Here is a 21,745-nt window from a genome sequence, read left to right on the forward strand (position 1 = left end):
TCACTTCTTCTTAGTCCCTGCAAGTCACAACAAATGTGAATACCACAACCGGTATCAAGGACCCAAGAATTAGAATGGGGTGAGTTATTAGAAATGATAGTGTAAATACCTGCATGGTTGGGTTTAACTTTCCCATCCTTCACATCTTGCTGGTATTTTGGGCAGTTCCGCTTCCAATGAGCTTTTTCATGGCAATAGAAGCATTCAGCCTCTTTTGGGTCAGAAGAAGGAGTAATGAAACCTTTCTTGGTTCCACTTGAAGAAGAGCCATCAAGGGTCCGAACCTTGGTACCCTTAGAAGAGCTCTTTCTCTTCCTCCCTCGATTTTTCCCGATTGCCAAAACCGGAGTAGAGTTTTGAGTAGGAGTGATAGCAACCGACTTCCCCTTAAGACCTGTTTCTGCGGTCTTGAGGAGTCCCTGAAGTTTGCTGAGGGTGACTTCTTCCTTGTTCATGTGATATGTCATGCGGAATTGATCATAGCACGATGGTAAGGAATGCAAAATAATATCTATTGCAAGATCCTCCGGGAAGTTCACATTAAGCTTCAGCAAACGATCCACATACCTTTGCATTTTCTGCATGTGGCTCGTGACGGATTCCCCGTCCTTCATCATGGTTGTTATCATGGAGCAGATGATTTCATACCTCTCTTGTCGTGCACTTTGATGGTATCTTTCCATCAAATCTTGGTGCATGTCATAAGGGTAGAAATCCTCATAAGACTTTTGGAGTTCCGCTGTCATCGTGGCCATCATGATGCAAGCCACTTTCGTAGCATCCCTTTCATGTGCCCGAAATTCAGCGATCTCCTGAGGAGTTGCAGTGGTCTCATCAATCTCCTTAAGCTCCTTGTCAAGGACATATTCTTTGTCCTCGTAGCGGGTAATCATCCTGATGTTTCTGATCCACTCATTGAAGTTGGATCCATCAAAGGTGACTTTCCCACACAAGTTCATAAGGGAAAAGGAGCCATTAGGATTAGAGCCAGAAGCATTGTTGAAAGACATCTGAAGGAAAGAGGACAAGATTAGTTTAGATATAAGAGAGTCCTTAATAAAACACCCAAATGTAATATTAAGGCTAGGATCCAATCACAATATAATATAACTTAGAAGAGGTATGCCGTAATCTAAGCTATATCATATTTGAAAGGTAGGTGAATGACGATTCACCAATTTCCACCACGAAAACCGCAATATTTTAGTATTAGGTTTTTGAATGGTTCTTAGAAATTCCTAGATCCTTTGAGATTCAATGAACTTTTCAAAGGCATGTTTCAATCTCGAGTGTGCCCTCCATGTTTTGTGACTGGGATACCGAGGATCACAAAACGAGGTGTGAAGTAACCATGCAAATCACTTGGTACCCTTAAAGTTTATCACTCAATCGATGTGCCGGTTAACCACACACGCTCCATCGATACTATAATAAACCCTAAGTCACCCTTTACCTACCTTGTTAAGTCCAAGTTAGTGTGCCGGTTAACCACACACGCTCCACCAACGACTTAATCAAAGTGTAAAGTGTAATTTCATGGAATAGCACCTTATTCACATTTTCCTAAAGTAACTAAGATTGGGAATTTAATAAAACATTTAGTTACTTTATAATATTCATCATACTTTGAATGAGAATTAATAAGTCCTTGTCTTACCCGTTCGGCTAACGACCCTCCACCGATCAAGCAAGCGGTGGGTGAGAGTGGACACCCATTAAGTCACCATTTTATAGGCAACAACCTTATACCCACCTTATAGACCGGCTTCGTGAATGAGGCGTACTAGCGGTAAGACGACTTTGTTCTTATACATATATATATAATTATTAAATCATAATAATATAAGTATAAGGGTTGAATTTTAACTTTTAAAATTCTAGGGGTTGGAACTAAAGTTTTAACTTAACTTTACTTGTTCCAAAACTTGAGGGCAAGTTTTGTAAACTTTCAAAACTTTTCATTTCTTGTAACTTATGAGTTTAATAGAGTAATAAAATGAGGACTTTTCATTTTTCCTAACTCTTGTGTTCTTTTAATGGTTTTTAATCCAAGAGACTTTTGGTTTTTCCATAACTTGAGGACAAGTTATGGACTCCATTAAAACACATTATGATCATGAATTAATCTACCACATAGGTTACAAATAATTCCTATGATCATCTAAACATCATAAGAACAAGAATATGAACACTTTCAAGAATCAAAATCACATTTAATCTTTGTAATTTTGATAACTAGTTGTTGTAAATGAGTTAGAAAAGACATTACACCTTCTAAAATAAGTTTTCAAGTACCAAAACATTTTAGGGTAATGATTCTAATCCATTTCCAGCAACACAAGTCGAAATTCTGCACTCTGTCGACCCTACTCGCCGAGTGCATAAACCTACTCGCCGAGTAGGTTGAAGATACACATGAACTCGACGAGTCCTCCCCATGGACTCGCCGAGTCCATCAGTCAGACAGCAGGATTTTCGACTTTCTTCAACTTTTAAGCACAAATAACAAACAAACAAGCCTAGGCTCTGATACCACTGATGGGTTTTGAGCATTCTAACACTTCCTAAGTGTACATGCAACCCTAATAACCTTGGATCTATGTTTGTCTAATTATCATGCAAAGTTGAATTCCAAGGTTATATTCCTATCTAGCATACATGGGGAACAATTTTAACTTGAATCATAGATAGAATAACTTACCTTGTTGTTGCTTGTGTTCCTTGAAACCTTGTGAGCCTAGCACCCCAAGTGTGATGCCTCAAATGCTTCACACAACACCAAATACTCTTGGAAAGACTCTTGAGATAACACACACTTCTCAAAATCGGCCAAGCCCTCTAGTTTCCTTTCACTAACTTGTGTATATCCGATTTTGTGGAGAATATGATCCTTATATAGTGTTGACACATCTAGGGTTACACCATGTAAACCCTAATGTGTCATGACTCTTCATTTCCATGACCCATGGGTTTGTAACTCCCATGGAGCATCCATGGAGCATCCTATGGGTAGAACCCAACTTGATAATCCATGGAGCCTCTTAGCCCACTATACAAGATATGGATGAACCCATATATTTAATTAGTTATCCTTTGATCACTTAATTAATTCCAAATTAATTCTTGATCAACTAATCAAATAATATTATTAATATATTAGAACTTATAATATATTAATAATCTCCAAGTGTTATTTCTCTCATTTAGTCTATCCAATTGCATGGTGCCATGCAACCCAAATGGACCATGCCGGGTCGGGTCAAGTACAAGCCCGAAATAGTTATGGACTTAGACACCTTATCCAACAAGTTTAGCACTTGAAAAACACCAAGAACCCCAATTAACATGGGTTTACGGTTTTGGAATCTCCCAAAACCGTAAACACCCGCAAAGGGTGTTTTGATGCCCCTAACACCTTAGTAAGCCTTGGATATTAGAAAGAGCCTTACACCATTGAACTAAGGACTTTAATTCACGAAATGGTACTTCTTACCATGAGTTTACGGCCGTAAACTCATGGGGAAGTGGTCCCCAGACCGTAAACACTATACAAGGCCATTCTTGGACCTTAAGCTCACCTAACCTCTTGTTTAAGCCTTCGAACACTTAGCCACTTAAGTTATGTTAGTTTTAAGCCTCATTTGGTTACCTAAATGAAAGTTTACAGTCAAGAGTAAACTCCCTTGGACCGTAAACTCCAACAAACATGGTCCATTGACCATAAACTCCCGTATAAGGCCTTGCACTCCTTTGTTGCAACCCGATAACTTCCTAACACTTTGACCAAAGTGTTTTCCTCACATTAGGATGTTTATACATGTTTAATTAGTGTTATAATCACTAATTGTATATATACATATGTCTTGATATGTTATTAGGATCATTGTGTGTGTCTAAGTCTTCACTTGACACCAAGCACTTGTCCGACATTTCCATCCGATCCGCTCACTGCAGGTGAGTTCATACCCCCTTAATCAATATTTTAAATGTTTTTAAATGAATTTATGGGAGGGATACAAGTTGAATTATGCTAATTATTATATCAATCACATGTGATTAATAAGTAGCATACAAATGGATTTACTACTCTTTTAGCTGTTTAACCAAGCCGATTACCTCAAATGGCTTTCCAAAACGTTTTTACTTGTTTAAAACTCTTTATCAAACTGTCTTACATACTAAATGTTTCTTTTCAAACTCTATTACAATTGTGTTTCAAACAAAGGTTCCTTATACTTTAAACTGTTCTTATGAAACAAACTACTTTCAAATCATTTTACAAACTGACATCAAGTCATCCTTTCTTAGTTACTAAACTTTTCAATGGTTTTACAAAACTTCTTTTATACTTTTATATTGTCAAATGCATGCCTATGTATGTATAGTTATATAAGCAATGTTTAAAGGACTTAGGAAGGCCAGCTCGCTTTATCTCTTTTTCCTCGTTGGGATGTGGCTTTAGGGCATCAGTTATCCATTCGAAGGTCGTCTAAATCTTAGTTATATATTATGTATACATATATAGACATAAAAGTTCTATCAGTCAATTCAACACCCTTGGGTAGCAAGGCTATACGTTCATATTCATACGTACAAGTCATATTACTAGTAAACTACGATAGGCGTAGTTCAGGAAGTTACTAATACTATTACTAGAACAAAGAATCATAGAATGAGTTAGTTCATTCATGAGTCAATACTTGCTAGATAGAGAGAACACACAATACAGCTAGTACACACAATACATTTCAATACTTGCTAGATAGAGAGAGAACACACAATACAACTAGTACACGCAGAACATTACAATACATACAGGCTAGACAGAGGGAGAACATACAATACAACTAGGACATTCATTACATATACATTCATGCAGTTATGTGAGCCACTAAAAGGGGCATGGCACTACCTTCCATGACCATTTTTGTATCCAGAATCTCCTTAATTGGGGAGCGTATGAGTTTGCATATTGATCTATACTGGAGTGACTATCCTACACCTTGTTGTTCGCTAAAGTGGGACTTGCAAGTCTACGGGTGCCAAATGTCATTTCATACTACAGTACTATAATATTTCCCCATTGCATTCACTTCGTGAACATTCACACGATGATTGGTAATGTAAAAGCTATGTTTTTGGTTAATAATAGTCGTATTTGGGAAAATACACACTCTTACAAGAGACACACACGGATACATGATGCCTTGGTAGAAGGCTACTTTTAGTAGGAAACATAGGGTTTTCTAGGAGGTTCAAAACTTTTACATACATACACTTCGAAACCTTACAAATACTTTCTTACAAATCCAGACAATAAATTACATATGATCTCACCAGCTTCAAAGCTGATACTCTCTTTCAAAATAACTTGTATCCTCAAGTCAACAGTAGACAGGTACCGATGCAAGGTTTAGAGAAGATGGAGCTCGTTCAAGACTCATCTTTCATTTTGATTTATACTTTAGTGTCTATTAAACATGTCAGATGTCACATGTATTTAAAATTATACTATTAATGCAATGGATGATGTTGTTTCTTGTTTACTACTTTACATTGTTATGATACATTACATGACGTCCTCCGCCCCAGAACGTTTCCGCCATTCTCGGTTTTGGGGTGCGACAGATTGGTATCAGAGCATTGTTTATAGTGAATTAAGTATATAAAACCATAAAAGATATATGTGCTTGCATTCATACTAAAATCCGTGTCACAACGACAAGAACAAAAGTATTACGATTGTTGAATATCACAGGTAAGCTCAGAGATGTATGGTCAGTCATGGGAGTGGCATAGCCTGATCAACTATGCTGGTCCAAGGAGTGATTAGCACATGCCCAAGAATGCTTGTGATGTGTCAACAAGAGTAAAAACTGACCAACACTACCACAATGAGAACATTATAACAGAACCTAAGTATAAGATACTATAGGAGTATTTTGTGTTACTATAATTACTTACTTGAGAACTAAAAAGGATCTTCATTACTAAGTTGATAGTTGCTAAGTGGATACACTAAGGTTATATGTAACTAGGATGTTATAGACTTAGAATCTGTGAAATTTTTGCTTTACCCCTATTCCTTGTGAATTTGGAGTTAAGGTCACTTATTCGAAGGCCTATCCTGTTTTGCGTACATATAACTGGTATGCACTTTACAAATAGTGATGTAACTAATGAAGATTATCTAATAATTATCTAGATAGTTCCTCTAATAACTATTTTCTTACCCTATTCCTCACATAGATAACATGGCTGGACTCCATCCTCATGGCGACCCGTACCTTCCGAACGAAGGCAATGCTGGATGGTTTGGAGAAAAATGCGAGAATGATCATCCAATCCCTTTGAATGATCACCATGCTGAAGATCTTTTGGATGATGATAACTCCGAGCCCGAAGTTGAGAACCTGCCCCCGATAGCTCCCATTCCAAATCCTAACCCTCGTTCAGTTTTTCATGGCCCGACGCCTCCTTAGGTAGAATGCTTGGAAACATGGAGCGAAAATCAAGACCAACCTATGCCGTTTAATGGAGACCGAAGCTTCTACAATGTAAACGAAGGGAGCTCAGCAGACAGAGTTCTACCAATCTTGATCCGTTGAGTTGCCCGAAACGAAATTCAGGGCAGGACGACTCTCCAACATATCGAAGAGGTTAATTCCAATGCAAGAATGCATACCATTCGCACCAATCATCTTGATCACACAAGTGGGATATCTGAGAGAAACCATGAGACCTTGCTGCAGGCACTAGCTGAAACCCGAGCCGAAGTCATAGAGCTCCTGTCACACCCCGAAACCGAAGGCGGAAACGTCCTGGGGTGGAGGTGACGTCATGAAGTATCACAACCAATGTACATAGTATGCATAGTAAACGCAAAGCATTACATTACATATGATTAATTACATTTGTTTGAAAGAAAAGTGTTACAAAAGTTATACATATGTATCATATGAACAAATGTTAAGACGACTCTTCTATACGCTTCGTCTTCTCCAAAAGAACGTTGTGTACCTGTCTAATGTGGACCTAAGAATACAAGCAGTTTGAAAATCAGCATAAAGTTGGTGAGTTCATAAGAGGTTTGTTTTCTAAAAATGTACAAGTTTCCTTTGGTTTTCCGAAAAAGTTTGTTATCCAAGAAAATACCATATTTTCTTATAAGTAAAGTTTAGTTATCCATGTGTTATACGATCCGGTTATGTACAGTTCGTTATCCCAGGAAAAACCCTTATTTTCCTTAAAAGTTTATAGTTGGTTATCGGTTTCTGAAAGTACTGTACAAGCGTCTACCATACTTTACGTGTTCGTGTGTTGTTTCCTGAAAACCTATTTATCCTTGAAAAGCACATTAGTTTTCACTCGTATATAAAACTAATAAGTAAGTATAAAAGTATTCATAATCTAAATTGCAAGTTCCATAACCATAGTATAGACTGGATAAGGCTCGAAACAGGGTCCAATATCTTTTTATGACTTTTTTCACCCTTGAACCTTTCGGTTCAACTGTAGCTAGCAGCCAGGTGCGGCGTTCTCAATCCCGTATAGATCTATACACTCAAGTCACGTTCTCCCTCCAAGAGATTTTGGGTACGGGGGTATTCCTACACTCTCGTAACTAGGAGGAGTGTTACAAGGACGTGTCTCCAATCTTAAGATTAATGAATTAAAAGATAATAAAATGGGAAATTCTGTTTATTTAGTCCTTCACTCTCATGACTAGGGGGAGTGTTATCAAGGACTTGTCTAAGTTTCTAAGTTTAATGTTACTATTCCACCACTCTCGTAACTAGGGGGAGTGGTAAAGTTCTAAGTTTAATGTTATTAGTCCTTCACTCTCATATCTATGGGGAGTGTTATCAAGGACGTCTTAAAGTTCGAAGGTTCATACTTTTAACAATAATGATGTGGAAATAAATTTGTGAAATATAAAGTATAACATTTTAAAACGAGTTTCACAAATAACATGACCGCTTACTCTGCAAGTTGAACGATTGGTTAATACAGTTTTCCGTGTTAAAAGCATACAAAATATGAAATAGATCAAATGAAATCATAAGTTTCAGTACAAGATTTCCTTGTACTTTTGCTTGTATTCCCCCTTGACAACATTGAAAACATGGAAGAACGTAGGGGTATGAACTCACCAGTCGAGAAGTGTGTCGTTTTGGATGCTAAACGTCAGTTCGAGGCTTGATTATGCGCGAGGTTCCTATGTAATATGAAAAGATACATATTTCTATCTAATTAGACTTTGAACTACTATTTAATTGAGAATATACACTACGAGACGCGAAAACACTCTATTTCAAGTGTTAGGAGTGACCCGGTGGCATCTATGGATGTGTAAGGCTTGGAATTGGAGTTTGCTCTTCAAGAGTAAACTCCTAAAGGAGTTTTTGGCCCAAATGACCAACTCCGCATGAGTTTACAGCCGTAAACTCATGGTGGGGTGTTCTAGGTGCTAAATGGTTTTACAACTCTTGAGGAGAAATGCTAGGCTTGGTTTTAATGCTTTGGAATGGGATTTTGGACATCCTATGGACCATTTGAGGAGTTTATGGCAGTAAACTAGGAGTTTACGGCCATAAACTCTTATGTGCCCAATCAAAGTGTGCTTTGGTGGTCCTAGGTCATTCACAAGAGTTTCTAGCTCAACATGCAAGTCATAGGATGAAGTTAAGGCACCATTTGACCCATTTATAGGAGTTTACGTCCCAGGAACCCATTCTTGGGGGGTTTATGGCCGTAAACTCCTTCGGGGGTGGTTTCTATCAGGTTTAAGGTCCCTAACACATTTATGGTTGCTTGTAGACATTATTCCAAGGCTTAGGAGGTGTTTAAGGGGCATCTTAACACCTTAGTAGGTGTTTACGGTCTAAGAGTTGGTGTTTACGGCCCAAGCATGTTCTTGGGCAGTAAACTCATGTTTACTCCTCAAATGTTAAGGTTTAGGTGTTCTAAGTCCAGTATGGTAAGCCCCTAAGTCGTATCTAAGCTCCAAATGTGGTTTGGAAGGGTTTTAAGGCTCAAAAACCCCCTTTGTATGAGTTTGTTGCCCAAGGGTGTTCCAGGACCGTAAAATCATGTCGTTGGTCCTATTTCATGATTTAACCACGAATTTGCAAGCTAAACTTGTTAATCTATGAGTTAGGAAGGATTACATACCTATTTGGGGGTTGAAATGGGTGATTTTGGATCCAAGATTGAGTTTCTAGTGAGAGAGTTGAGAGAGAGAGTGGAAAAGTTCAAATGAAGCCCACGCAACTTTAAATAGGGTTCTGGTTTGGGGCTCGGTGGAATTCTACCCGATACTGACGTTAAACGGGGCTTTTGGTCGTACTCGATTAAGTTACTGTAAATCGACGCGGTCGAAACTAAAAGTTTTCCAATTAATAAATTGGGGTGTTTTCATGTGTTTCTAATGGGTTTGAATACTCATTAAGTCATAATAGAAGTCTCTAAATAAATGACCTAATTTAAAATGTAAACGGAAACAATCCGAAAAAAGACGAATTTTAATAACGGAACGGGTTACAAAGACGGGATAAACTTCGGGTGGTCACAGCTCCGAGTACATCAGAGGGTGTACAAAAGATACCTGCTTGACATGCAACGTCAACTAGCTGAACTAAGGGTTCACCATAGGGGTGACTGTCGCCTATAAGAGATGCTTTACTTTCCTTCTTTGTTTTAAAGAACCGTGTTCCTATCTATGTTCTGTGTAGCACATTTCTATGTGGCTACCTTGTACTGTAAGTATTTTTAGTTAGGTCTTTATGTTGTCAAGGACTTCTCTACTCCAGATGTGATGTAAGACCTATTACAAGGTCAATTTTCCCGAACTTATTACATCTTAAACATCAATGATATTGGCAGTCGGCTAACTTATGTGTCACTCTTTGTTCAAATACTCATCGTACTTTCATTGGAGTCTATCTGAAACTTGCTTTAGTCAAGTCCTTGGACTATAGTAATTTAACTCCGAAACATTTCCAAGTCTTTTTCAAAGGTTAGAACATATTATCCACCAACCAATAATGCCTCACCTTGAACGACAAAACGTCTTAAGACCATTCTACAAACTTACTTCTACTCCTTACTAGGAGTGCATCATAGGGATGTAGGTCAAACCTTCGCGAACATACTTCAATTCCGTACTAGGACTGCATCATAGGGATGTAGGTCAAACCTTCGAGAACATACTCTTACTCTTTACTTGAACGATCGAAATTCATCTAGTATCAACCATAACAACTCACGAAATCTTTTTCTTTCGTATTACAGACTCATGTCGTCACCTAGAGATAGCCCACCGAACAACGAAACCCCTACCTTTCCTATGGACGCCGCTACTTTCCAAGACATAGTTACAACTGCCGTGTCAGCTTTCCTTGCACACATCAACTCTAACAATGCAAACAAGACTGGCAAAGGAGTTGACAAGTCTTATTGTTGTACCGATCCGGGAAGCCAACAAATGGCAACAATCATGGACTTGCAAAGCCGAAAAACCGAGAGGAGTAAACGAAAGCACCAAGGCCAAAAGGAGCGCAAGAGATCCCAAAGATTTGCTATAAAACAACATGTGGCAACTCCTGCCATCCCGACACTGATCAGACCATAGGAAGGAAAACTTCCGAAGTGTAACGTGTGCAGCTTTCATCATAACGGGGCTTGTCATGAAATGCAATGCTGCAATTGCTACAAGGCAGGGAACCATGCCCGTAACTGTGGAGCACCAGCACGACCCATTTCCCAAGTCCCTGACATCGGGATCAGCCCTACACACGATGGAGGTGGTAAAACCGGACCCCATAACAGAAAAGTTTCAAAGTGGATGAACAAAGAAAACACCCGTGTCGACATAACTCTGACTCGACACCTCACTTCCACCACCAATGCTGGTACAAGTCAGACGTGCCACCAATGTGGAGAGACTGGACACCTTAAAAAGGATTGTCCGATATCAAAGAACTCCGGCACACACGGAAAAATACTAAGGATCACTGCCGCAAGAGAGACTACTCCAGACTCACGTTAATGTAATTAAGGCGTTTCATTGTAACAGACCCATAAAACATGTTTAAAACTAGTTCAACTTGAGTCTTATCTTTTGCGAGATCTCGTCAGTTAAGGGACCCTCGTGCTGCGTATACTTGCCTTTTGTAATATACCTTGTTCGCAACAGTACTTGTCGTTACTCTATAGTTTTGTAACTCTGTTAAAAGTTGCGTTGTTGTGTTTGGTCTGTAACGCCTTTATGTTCAAATCTAATGTCTTTATTTTCAAGTATGTACGATATTATCATACAACTTGAGTCTTCGATTCGCACAATACCAGTTCATGCGCACATCTCTTTCTCCGAAATCGCCATTCTAGCGAAGCTGTCATTCCAAAATATCGGAGTACTCATGCATAGAGTACCTCATGTTTCTTATCCTTTCCGAAGGAAACTCAGAAAGCGTCCCTGAAGTACCACTCGTATAGTACGTCAAGTTCAATCCAAAGACCCATATGGTTGATCTATCGCTGAAGAATGTATACATAGGGGTGGTATATAATAAAGGTTCTACAGGTTTAGAATTGATGATTCCACTTTAACTCTTTTCCTCGTTGGGATGTGAGGTTAAAGAAGAATCATTTATTCGACTACATTTTCAATCTTAATTATATACGAATCATATACACGAGACTGCGATTGATGAACCATTTATGACTTCTAATATGAACTTCAGGACGGAGACTACCCAAGACTACGAGTGATCGCATCGTCATGTGAACAAACTTAGAACCCAATACGACTCTAGTAAACCGATCTCCCTACAGTCTCACACCAACGGAGACACAAGAATCGTCCGGACAGCTTAACGACTACTCGTTAATAGAATGAGGAGACCAAGCTCCTCACCTTGAGAGCTCCGGTCTTATTCTTCAAGAAGACAGACTTCAGCGGTGCGATCATACCAGCACTAATGCACCGGATCCCATCAAAACTCTGCAGTTAAGCGTGCTTAGGCTAGAGAAGTACTGTGATGGGTAACACCTTGGGAAGTCCTCATGGTGCAGACCTCGACAGGACTTCCATTAGAAATCATTACCTTCTGCCTCACATAGATGAATTGGTTGATCAATCGAAAAGGAACGAAGTGCATTTCAGAAATGGACCCTAGATCCGAATATCACCAGTTACGAGTGTTATTGAAGGATGTCCCGAGGACAGTTTTCCAAACTCGATACGGAAGCTGTGAGTCCGTAGTGATATCCTTCAGATAGGACCAATAGGCCCGTAGTATTCATGAACTTAATGAATAGGGTACGCCATTCTTACTTGGATCAGTTCATCATTGTCCTTATAAATGACTTACTTATTTACTCTCGTATTAAGAAGGAAATCATAAAGAGAATCTACAACGGACCACGGAAACATTACGATCAGAGAAACTTTACGCGAAGTTCTCTAAATACGAGTTTTAGAATTTAAGAGTCAAATTCCTAAGACACGCTATTAGTGATGTGGGAATTCTTGAGGACCCTTCCAAAGATCAAAACCGTCGAGAATTTGTCAGCACTGAAGACGCGTACGTAATTCGCCAAAATTCTAGGTCTCGCTGACCTACCGTTGTAAGTTCATTCGGAACTCCTCGCGAATTACACAACCTATTACGACTTTGACTCAAAAGGGAGTGGCCCTTGACTGGGAAGAGAAGCAAGAAAAAAGAAACCTTGGAATTCCAAGTAAGAGACCAAATCCTTTTGGAAGTCTCACCCTGGGAAGGCTTGATACACGTCGGAAAGCGTTGAGAGCTAAATCCAAGAGAGTTAGGATCTCCGAGATTCTTACCTGAATTGGCCTTGTAACTCATAAACCCAACCCACGCCGCGAACTCAGTAACGTACATTTCATCCTTCACGTCTTGAATTTGAAAACATATCTTTCCGACAGGACTCTCGTATTCCCACTCGAAGAGATCGAGATCAACGAGAGCCTCGCCTTTGTAGAGGAACTGTAGTAATCAAGGACCAAGAGATCAGGCGAACAAGGCAAAACCGCCTCCCATTAGTGAAGGTTGACTGGGATACCAACCGAGGACCCGATTCACTTGTGAGCGTGAGAACCAATCGATTAGGAAGTATCCGCACCTTCGTACTCGATTTTTCATGCCTACTTCCTTACCTAAATTTTAATTTTGGGACGAAATTCCCTCTAACGGGGGGATGATGTGACAACCCAAAGTTTTCTATATTGTACAACCCTTCACTTCAACAAAAGTCAGGACAGTTTCTGCTAATTTTTAAAGCTTTTGGAATAAGTTTGAGTATTTTAGGATTAGCACTTTAGGAGATATCGGGAGAGAGGATGCCCTAGGGTTGTTTATGCATCAATAAAGTTCAAAAAAATCCAAGAGTTTGGAGTTTACGGCCCAAATGGCATTTGGACCGTAAACTCCATGGACTATATAGATGGCACTTAGCCATTTTTCCTTCATTTCTCCCATTTCAACTAGTTAAAACCCGATTTCTCTCCCAAGGATCTTCAAGATTTTGTCCCAAATTGTATGTACTTCTATCCTAGAGTATTTTAAGGCTTGTTATACTTCCTTATATCAAGATATCACCCAGGAAACACCAAGAACAAGGTGTTTACTGTCCGAGGTGTTCTTTGACCGTAAACCCTAAAATGGGTGCCAAAGTGTGCCCTAGTTCCTTCTAAGCCTTGAAAACTAGCATAGATCCTTCCCTTGAGGAGTTTAGCACTTGAAAAACAACAAAACCCCCCATGAACATGAGTTTACGGTTTGGGAATCTCCCAAAACCATAAACACCCCCAAAGGGTGTTTTGAAGCCCCTAACACCTTAGTAAGCCTTGGATATTAGCATAGAGCCTACACCATTGAAATAAGGAATTTAATTCACAAAATGGTACTTCTTAACATGAGTTTATAGCCGTAAACTCATGGGGATGTGGTCCCTAGACCGTAAACACCATACAAGGCCATTCATGGACCTTAAACTCACCCAACCTCTTGTTAAAGCCTTGGAACACTTAGCCACTTAAGTTATGTTAGTTTTAAGCCTCATTTGGAGACCTAAATGAGAGTTTAGGGTCAGGAGTAAACTCTCCGAGACCATAAACTCCAACAAACATGGTCCATTGACCATAAACTCCCGTATAAGGCCTTGCACTCCTTTGTTGCAACCCGATAGCCTCCTAACACTTTGACCAAAGTGTTTTCCTCACATTAGGATGTTTATAGATGTTTAACTAGTGTTAAAATAACAAATTATATATATATATATATATATATATATATATATATGCATATGTCTTCATATGTTATTAGGATCATTGTGTGTGTCTAAGTCTTCACTTGACACAAAGCACTTGTCTGGCAATTCCATCCAATCCGCTCACTGCATGTGAGTTCATACCACCTTAATAAATATTTTAAATGTTTCTAAATGCTTTTAGGGGGGATACAAGTTGAATCATGCTAGTTATTATATCAATCACATGTGATTAATAAGTAGCATACAAATGGATTTACTACTCTTTTAGCTGTTTTACCAAGCAGATTATTTCAAATGGCTTTCCAAAACGTTTTTACTTGTTTAAAACTCTTTATCAAACTGTCTTACATACTGAATGTTTCTTTTCAAAATCTGTTACAATTGTGTTTCAAGCAAAGGTTCCTTATACTTTAAACTGTTCTTATCAAACAAACTGCTTTCAAATCGTTTTACAAACTGACATCAAGTCATCCTTTGTTAGTTACTAAACTTTTCAATGGTTTTACAAAACTTCTTTTATACTTTTATACTGTCAAATGCATGCCTATGTATGTATAGTTATATAAGTAATGTTTAAAGGACTTAGGAAGGATAGCTCCCTTTATCTCCCTTTCTTCGTTGGGATGTGGCATTAGGGCGTCGGTTATCCGTCCGAAAGTCGTCTAAATATTAGTTATATATTATGTATACATATATAGACATAAAAGTTCTATCAGTCAATTCAACACCCTTGGGTAGCAAGGCTATACGTTCATATTCATACGTACAAGTCATATTACTAGTAAACTATGATAGGCGTAGTTCAGGAAATTACTAATACTATTACTAGAACAAAGAATCATACAATGAGTCAGTTCATTCATGAGTCAAGACTTGCTAGATAAAGAGAACACACAACACAACTAGTACACACAGTACATTTCAATACTTGCTAGATAGAGAGAGAACACATAATACAACTAGTACACGCAGAACATTACAATACATACATGCTAGACAGAGGGAGAACATACAATACAGCTAGCACATTCATTAGATATACATTCATGCGGTTATGTGAGCCACTAAGCGGGGCATGGCACTACCTGCCTTGACCGTTTTTGTATCTAGAATCTCCTTAATTGGTGAGTGTATGATTTTGCATATAGATATATACTGGATTGACTAAACTACACCTTGTTGTTCGCTACAGTGGGACTTGCAAGTCTACGGGTGCCAAATGTCATTTCTTATGGCGTCTTACATCGTCGTTTTACTAGAGTCGGTAGCAGGATACAGGCCAATCACATGTTACCTTAAATTACAATTGGTTTAAGTTAGTAAGTACAACAGTAGTTACTTATTATAGTACTATAGTACTACAATATTTTCCCATTACATTTACTTCGTGAACATTCACACGATGCACAGTAATGTAAAAACTATGTTTTTGGTTAACAATAGATGAATTTGGGAAAATACACACTCTTACAAGAGACACACACGGATACAAGATGCCTTGGTAGAAGACTACTTTTTGTAGGAAACATAGGGTTTTCTAGGAGGTTCAAAACTTTTACGTACGTACACTTCAAATACTTACAAATACTTTATTACAAATTTAGACACTAAAATACTTATGATCTCACCAGATTTAAAGATGATACTCTCTTTCAAAGTAACTTGTATCCTAGGTCAATAGTAGACGGGTACCGATGCAAGGCTTAGTGAAGATGGAGCTCGTTCAAGACTCATCTTTCATTTTGATTTATACTTTAGTGTCTATTAAACATGTCAGAACTCACATGTATTTAAAATTATACTATTAATGCAATGGATGATAGTGTTGCTTGTTTACTACTTTACATTGTTGTGATACATTACATGACGTCCTCCGCCCCAGAACCTTTCCGCCGTTCTCGGTTTTGGGGTTTGATAGAATCCCTCCCGGACGTCGATGAATGATCATCTTTCTATTTATACTATGATATCAGGAGATGGAACCAACTCAACTCTCACCCTCGATCTCGATTCAACCATCTCTGGCATATCACAAAATTTGGCGTCATCCAGACGTATCTATAGAACGATACATCCACAAAGCCCAACCAAAGATCAAAAATTGCAGGGTAACTTCTAGCGATGTCAAGAGCACCGGAAGCAAGCCCAGTGCATCCAATGCAGCTATTAAAGGGAGGGAAAGTTCCCATCCAGGAAGAACACGCTTCAAATCGCACAATGGTCTAATAGACACCATTCAACTAAACAAATGAAACGACGGCAACCTACATATCCAGTTTATGGCGCCCAACAGTTAACCCACCTCCACAAGAAACAATCATAACCACAACTCCACAGATTGTCGCAACACAACAAAAAGAGATCATGTTTAACAGCAACAGTCGTTTCCCCACACTTCAGGCATCGGAACCTGGATCTGCCACAATATTAAACCGTAGTCGTAATATTCATCGATTGTCTACCGACACGGCACCATGGCAGTCTTGCCCCACATGCCACTGCTCGTACATCAACCACTGATCTTCAACCCGTTCGCACAACAGGCCCAAGGTTCAATCGAAGAAGTGTCTCAGCCACAAGTCAGAGGTGTGCATACCTCGATCAACCAGGGACCTAGCTCCTATGGACCTGCCGTTCATTTCTCAGTAGCACCTGAATTCAACCACTTCATAGCGGCCGCTCAACCATTCGATCCGTCGACGCAACAACACACACGAGCAACCCCATATATAGTTCACGCAACATGGAAATACACATTTCAACAATTTAGATTGTAACGAAACTTACATCAATATCAATCGTACATCTCACCGGCGGCAATGCACAATCAGATATATGCGATCCCCTAACAGACACATCAACATATGGCTTATGACGGTATGTTGTACTCGTACACGAACAACCTAATGCGAAGTGTAAGCTCTAATTTCAACCATGAACTGCTGTAATTAGAGATTCCACACACTGCGATGATACCGAACATGCCAAAATACTATGGTACTACTGAACCAGCTGACAACATCGACAACTATGAGTGGATGATGACATCTCTTATAATGGATCATCACTTCACCTATACCTATTTCCCCTGCACCCTACCATGAAACACATGCAAGTGGTTCTAGTCTCTGAGGCCATGCAATATTTCGAATTTTGAGCAGCTGAAATACCTTTTCCTCAACAACTTCATGCAATTGAGGAAAGGAAAAGGGGACGCCAACTCTCTGATGGTGTGTAAGCAAAAAAAAGGAGATTCAATATGTTACTATTACAATCGATTCATGCTAGCTACCTTGAATGTCCCAGAACATGAATAATTCCATGTGACAAGCGCCTTCGCCCGAGGTCAGCTTCGTGGACCCCTATCTAAGAAGATACAAGGGATAGTCCATAGATCCAAGGATGAGCTCAAGTTCCATGTGGAAAAATACCTGTGACAAATTAAAGGGGAAGAGCGAAATGAGGCAAATCTCAAAGCTATAGCCAACGCATACTGTAACATTCTATTTGAAATTAAGTAATTAAATAATAAACTCTGAACCCCAATATATAAGTTTACATTTTATATTATTTTATAGTAGCCCTAAAATCCTTAATAATTTAGCAGGGTGTTGGTTCCAGGAGTTAAACGTCATAATTTTGGAATATTGGGGGTTAAGTGTAATTTTTGGATTGGTTTCTAAAGATACTTAGAAGTCAGGAATTTTTGGTAAATATTGGACTTAAATTAAAAGGATTTTGGAATGTTGAGGGCTGAATGGTAATTTGTGGATTTGTTTTGAAACAATTATGCGTGGGAGCGACCGATTGTGTAAATTTCATATGAAGTTTGAAATGGGACACGGGATTAAACCTGGTGCCTTCTTTCCATCTTGTTGCATCACCTAAACCCTAACCCTAATATCATCCTCCAGCTGTCAACCTTGTATCCCCTACCTCCGACCGATGCAGCGTCCTACCAAGCCGATGTCGCCGATCGAAGCCAAACCGTCGGTGCAACCACCGACAATGACAAAGAGCCTCACGTTGATGTTGAATCAGTGGGTCGCTGGAACCGTATAGAATAGCCGCTGCTGTCATTCGCGGTTCAACCTTTCTTCTCCATTCGTAGATGCTACTCCCTAGCCACGCCCATTGCCAGTGCCACTCCGAGCGAAGACTTGTCTTGCTGCATCCCTCGGTTGCCTTCTACCATCGCGTGGGTGGTGGTGTTGTACATGTTAAATGCATGTGTATGGTGCGTATTTTGTTTAGAGCAGCAAGGGAGTGCATCTTCAGTCGTGTGTGTGTGTGGGTGGATGGCCGGAAATTGCAAACAACCACCATGGCAGCCAACCATGGTGGCTGCCACCAGCTACCATGGGGGGAGGGGGGCGGGGGCTGTTTGTGTGTTTTCATGTGTGTGTCAGCATATTTCATCGGTTTAATGTGGTATGGACTTTTCTTGGCTAAGAAACCAACAAAAACTCATGACCACCACCGTGAGGTGGTGGCTGCCACCTTGTACCGCCGTTCAGCCACTGCTAGGCACCATCTCCGATGGCTGTGGGCTTTGCGGTGCGTGTGGAGATATCTTCGGAGTGCTTTTGGTGTTGTTTTGGCCTAAAATCGTAACCACCACCATCATGAGGTGGTGGCAGCCGACATGAACCACCGCTAACCACCACTGCCCGAGGTGGTAGTTAGTGGCACCCAACTTATTAGACTTTAATTGATGTAAAGACTTAACCATTGGACTAATTGGCTTGTGATTGGGTTGGAAACCCTAATTAGGGTTTAGAAAACCCTATTTTTGGAGATGTTAAGTTTTGGATTTGTCGTGACCCGCGTGTTGGACCAGTGAAATGAAGTTATGACATATACTCGATTACATTGTATGTTTGTCCTAGTGGAGTGATTGAATTAATGGATTAATTCCTTAATGGGTTATTTAAGAACACTTAACCCTAATCGTCACCCTATGTGAAAACCCTAGTTGTGTTGGTTTTTGAGATGTGCTTTTCTTTTGGGCTTAGATGTTTGGGTTCTTAATGGGGCATCTAAGAACGAGTATATGGACTAGGGTTTTTGAATGGGTTTTATGGTAACGACCATGTGGGGCGTTTAGGCCAAATTCGGAAAAATTGGGCTATAGTTGGGCATTGGTTGATTATTTGGCTCTTGGGCCTTCATAGTGTGAGTTTCGGCCTTGGTCATGGACCAAGCTAGGATAGGGGTAAAATGATCCTTTTACCCCAAGTGTGGATTTTTGGTTACACATTGAAACCCAAATGGTTAATTTGGTGTTGTTTTGATATGAACAGTTCAGGAGTCTATCATCCAACAGCTAGAGTTGTATTCGTGGGACTTCAACAATGTGAGGTGAGTATCCTCACCATACCAATTGGTCGATGGCACCAAGGCTGGCTCATTATGTGTTATGTGGTATGCTAGTTTATTATGTGGTATGTGGTATGCAAGTTGTCTTTGAGATACTTGCATGGAAGACCCCCCCTCCCCCCCGGGGGGGGGGGGGTTCCCAAGGCAATTAGATATAAGACCATGTGGGGGTTCCCATGGCATTCCAGGCTAAGACAATGTGGGGGTTCCCATGGCAGCCGATGTAAGACCTTGTAGGGTTTCCATGGCATCTTTAATTAAGACCATGTGGGGGTTCCCATGGTAGTGGGCTAAGCCATGTGGGGGTTCCGATGGCACCTGTTGTAAGACCTTGGAGGGTTTCTTGGGCATCCTTATATGTTTGTATGTATGGTTTATATTGCAGTTATTTAAGACCAGGTGGGGTTCCCATGGTAGTTGGCTAAGACCATGTGGGGGTTCCCATGGCACCCGGCGTAAGACCTTGGAGGGTTTCCATGGCATCCTTATATGTTTGCATTCATGGCTTATGTGGTTGATGTGGCTTATGTAGCTTATCTTGGTTGATATGGTTTATTTGAGTATGTGGATTGTGTGGGGTATGTTACGGGTAACTCACTAAGCTTCATGCTTACAATGTTGTTTATGGTTTCAGGTATCATTAGTTTGGAAATGAAGGATTCGGCTTGATCGCAGCGTACACACCTGTGGTTCTGCAATATGTGATTTAGGATGAAATCTGGTAAATGTTTTTGATTGGCAATGTTTTTGGAATACTTGGATTTAAAAGATATTAGTGTTTTGAGCATAATAAAAATAAATTTTTTACCCTTGATTTTTGGCTCGTTACAAGTTGGTATTAGAGCCTAGTTTAAGAGATTCGGGCATACTCTCGGGTGTGCCTGAACTCAAACTGAGGGCTTGATGAATTTTTTATAAATATAAACACTTAATTACAAAAGAATTTCTAAGCAAAGAAAGGGGTGTGATGCATGCAATCGAACGAGCGCAAGTAAGTGGTTCCCAATATACCAATACATGTTTGTTATGTGATATGATATGCTTATGTGATTAACATGCTAGATTAGAGCCAAGGATCTTAGAGAAATGCCTTTGTATGATTATATGAGCTAGTAGATTTGCTTGCTAGAAGTGATCAACCAGTCGTAGGATGGCCTGTTTAGGTTTTTCCTAATTTTATGAGCCTTCAAATTGCATGCTGGTACAAATTCCTAATTTGAGGATAGAATGGTTTGATTAGAGTATGTTGGTTAGTTTTTTCATTGTCTGAATGCTGCTTGCTTTGTGCTTTGTGGGAATCTTAGCAATGTGAATTAGCTACTAAGTGAATATGCTAAGTCACATGTGGCATAGGCTGGATAATCTCAATGTGATGGATTTGACCCTATTGCTTAAGTTTAAGTCCAACCGTTCATGGGTTAAGTCTTTTACTCGAAGGATTATCTGATCTCTGTTGCATGTGGCTATATTCATAAGGTAACAAGTTGACATTAATGAGAATCCTTGAGCAGCTGAGGACTGGGTGGGTTCGAGAACCTAGGAAACCCAAGGATATGATTTAATGGATTAGTAGTGTGTTTTAGTGAGTTTTAGATGCATCAGTTTGAGGAAGTGTCTTAGAGGATTCCGGAGGGCTGTTGAGTAAAGTATGGATAGGAGTGGAAGGTAGTATTGGGCCCGTACTACTAGAAGAATAGGATCTATAATCGAATCGGTGAAAGTCTTTGAGAATCTAAGAAGCTTATGGGAGGTGGACTATTGGGTACGTTCTGATTGTTGGCTTGTCGAGTTTTAGTTGGGAGATGAGCTCATAGGGAAATGGTTCAGGTTTGGGTTCTCGCTTAGGTGTGGGTGTTGAGCCGATTAGCGACCAGTTAAGGGAGTTCATTTCATCGGAGATCTCTCGCTATGTTTCGGAGATAGTGGATGAGCGCTTGGGCGTATTTCGTGCGGAGGTTATGGCTAATAGGGAGTTCATGAGTATTTCGGGGCGCGAGACCCTGAATGATATGATCTCTAGAGCCAGAGAGTTGGAGATCGATTTGGAGCACATTGGGAAGAGGGGGTT

At 39.9% G+C, this 21,745-nt stretch overlaps 1 pseudogene; it reads left to right on the plus strand.

Annotated features, from left to right (window-relative positions):
* The first annotated feature begins 11,959 nt into the window (after positions 1-11,959).
* LOC145096543 (5S ribosomal RNA) lies at positions 11,960-12,078 on the plus strand (annotated as a pseudogene).
* The last annotated feature ends 9,667 nt before the right edge of the window (positions 12,079-21,745 follow it).

This window comes from Lactuca serriola, chromosome 3 (genome assembly GCF_051521515.1).
Source record: "Lactuca serriola cultivar US96UC23 chromosome 3, Lser_US96UC23_V15, whole genome shotgun sequence".
Taxonomy (NCBI): domain Eukaryota; kingdom Viridiplantae; phylum Streptophyta; class Magnoliopsida; order Asterales; family Asteraceae; genus Lactuca; species Lactuca serriola.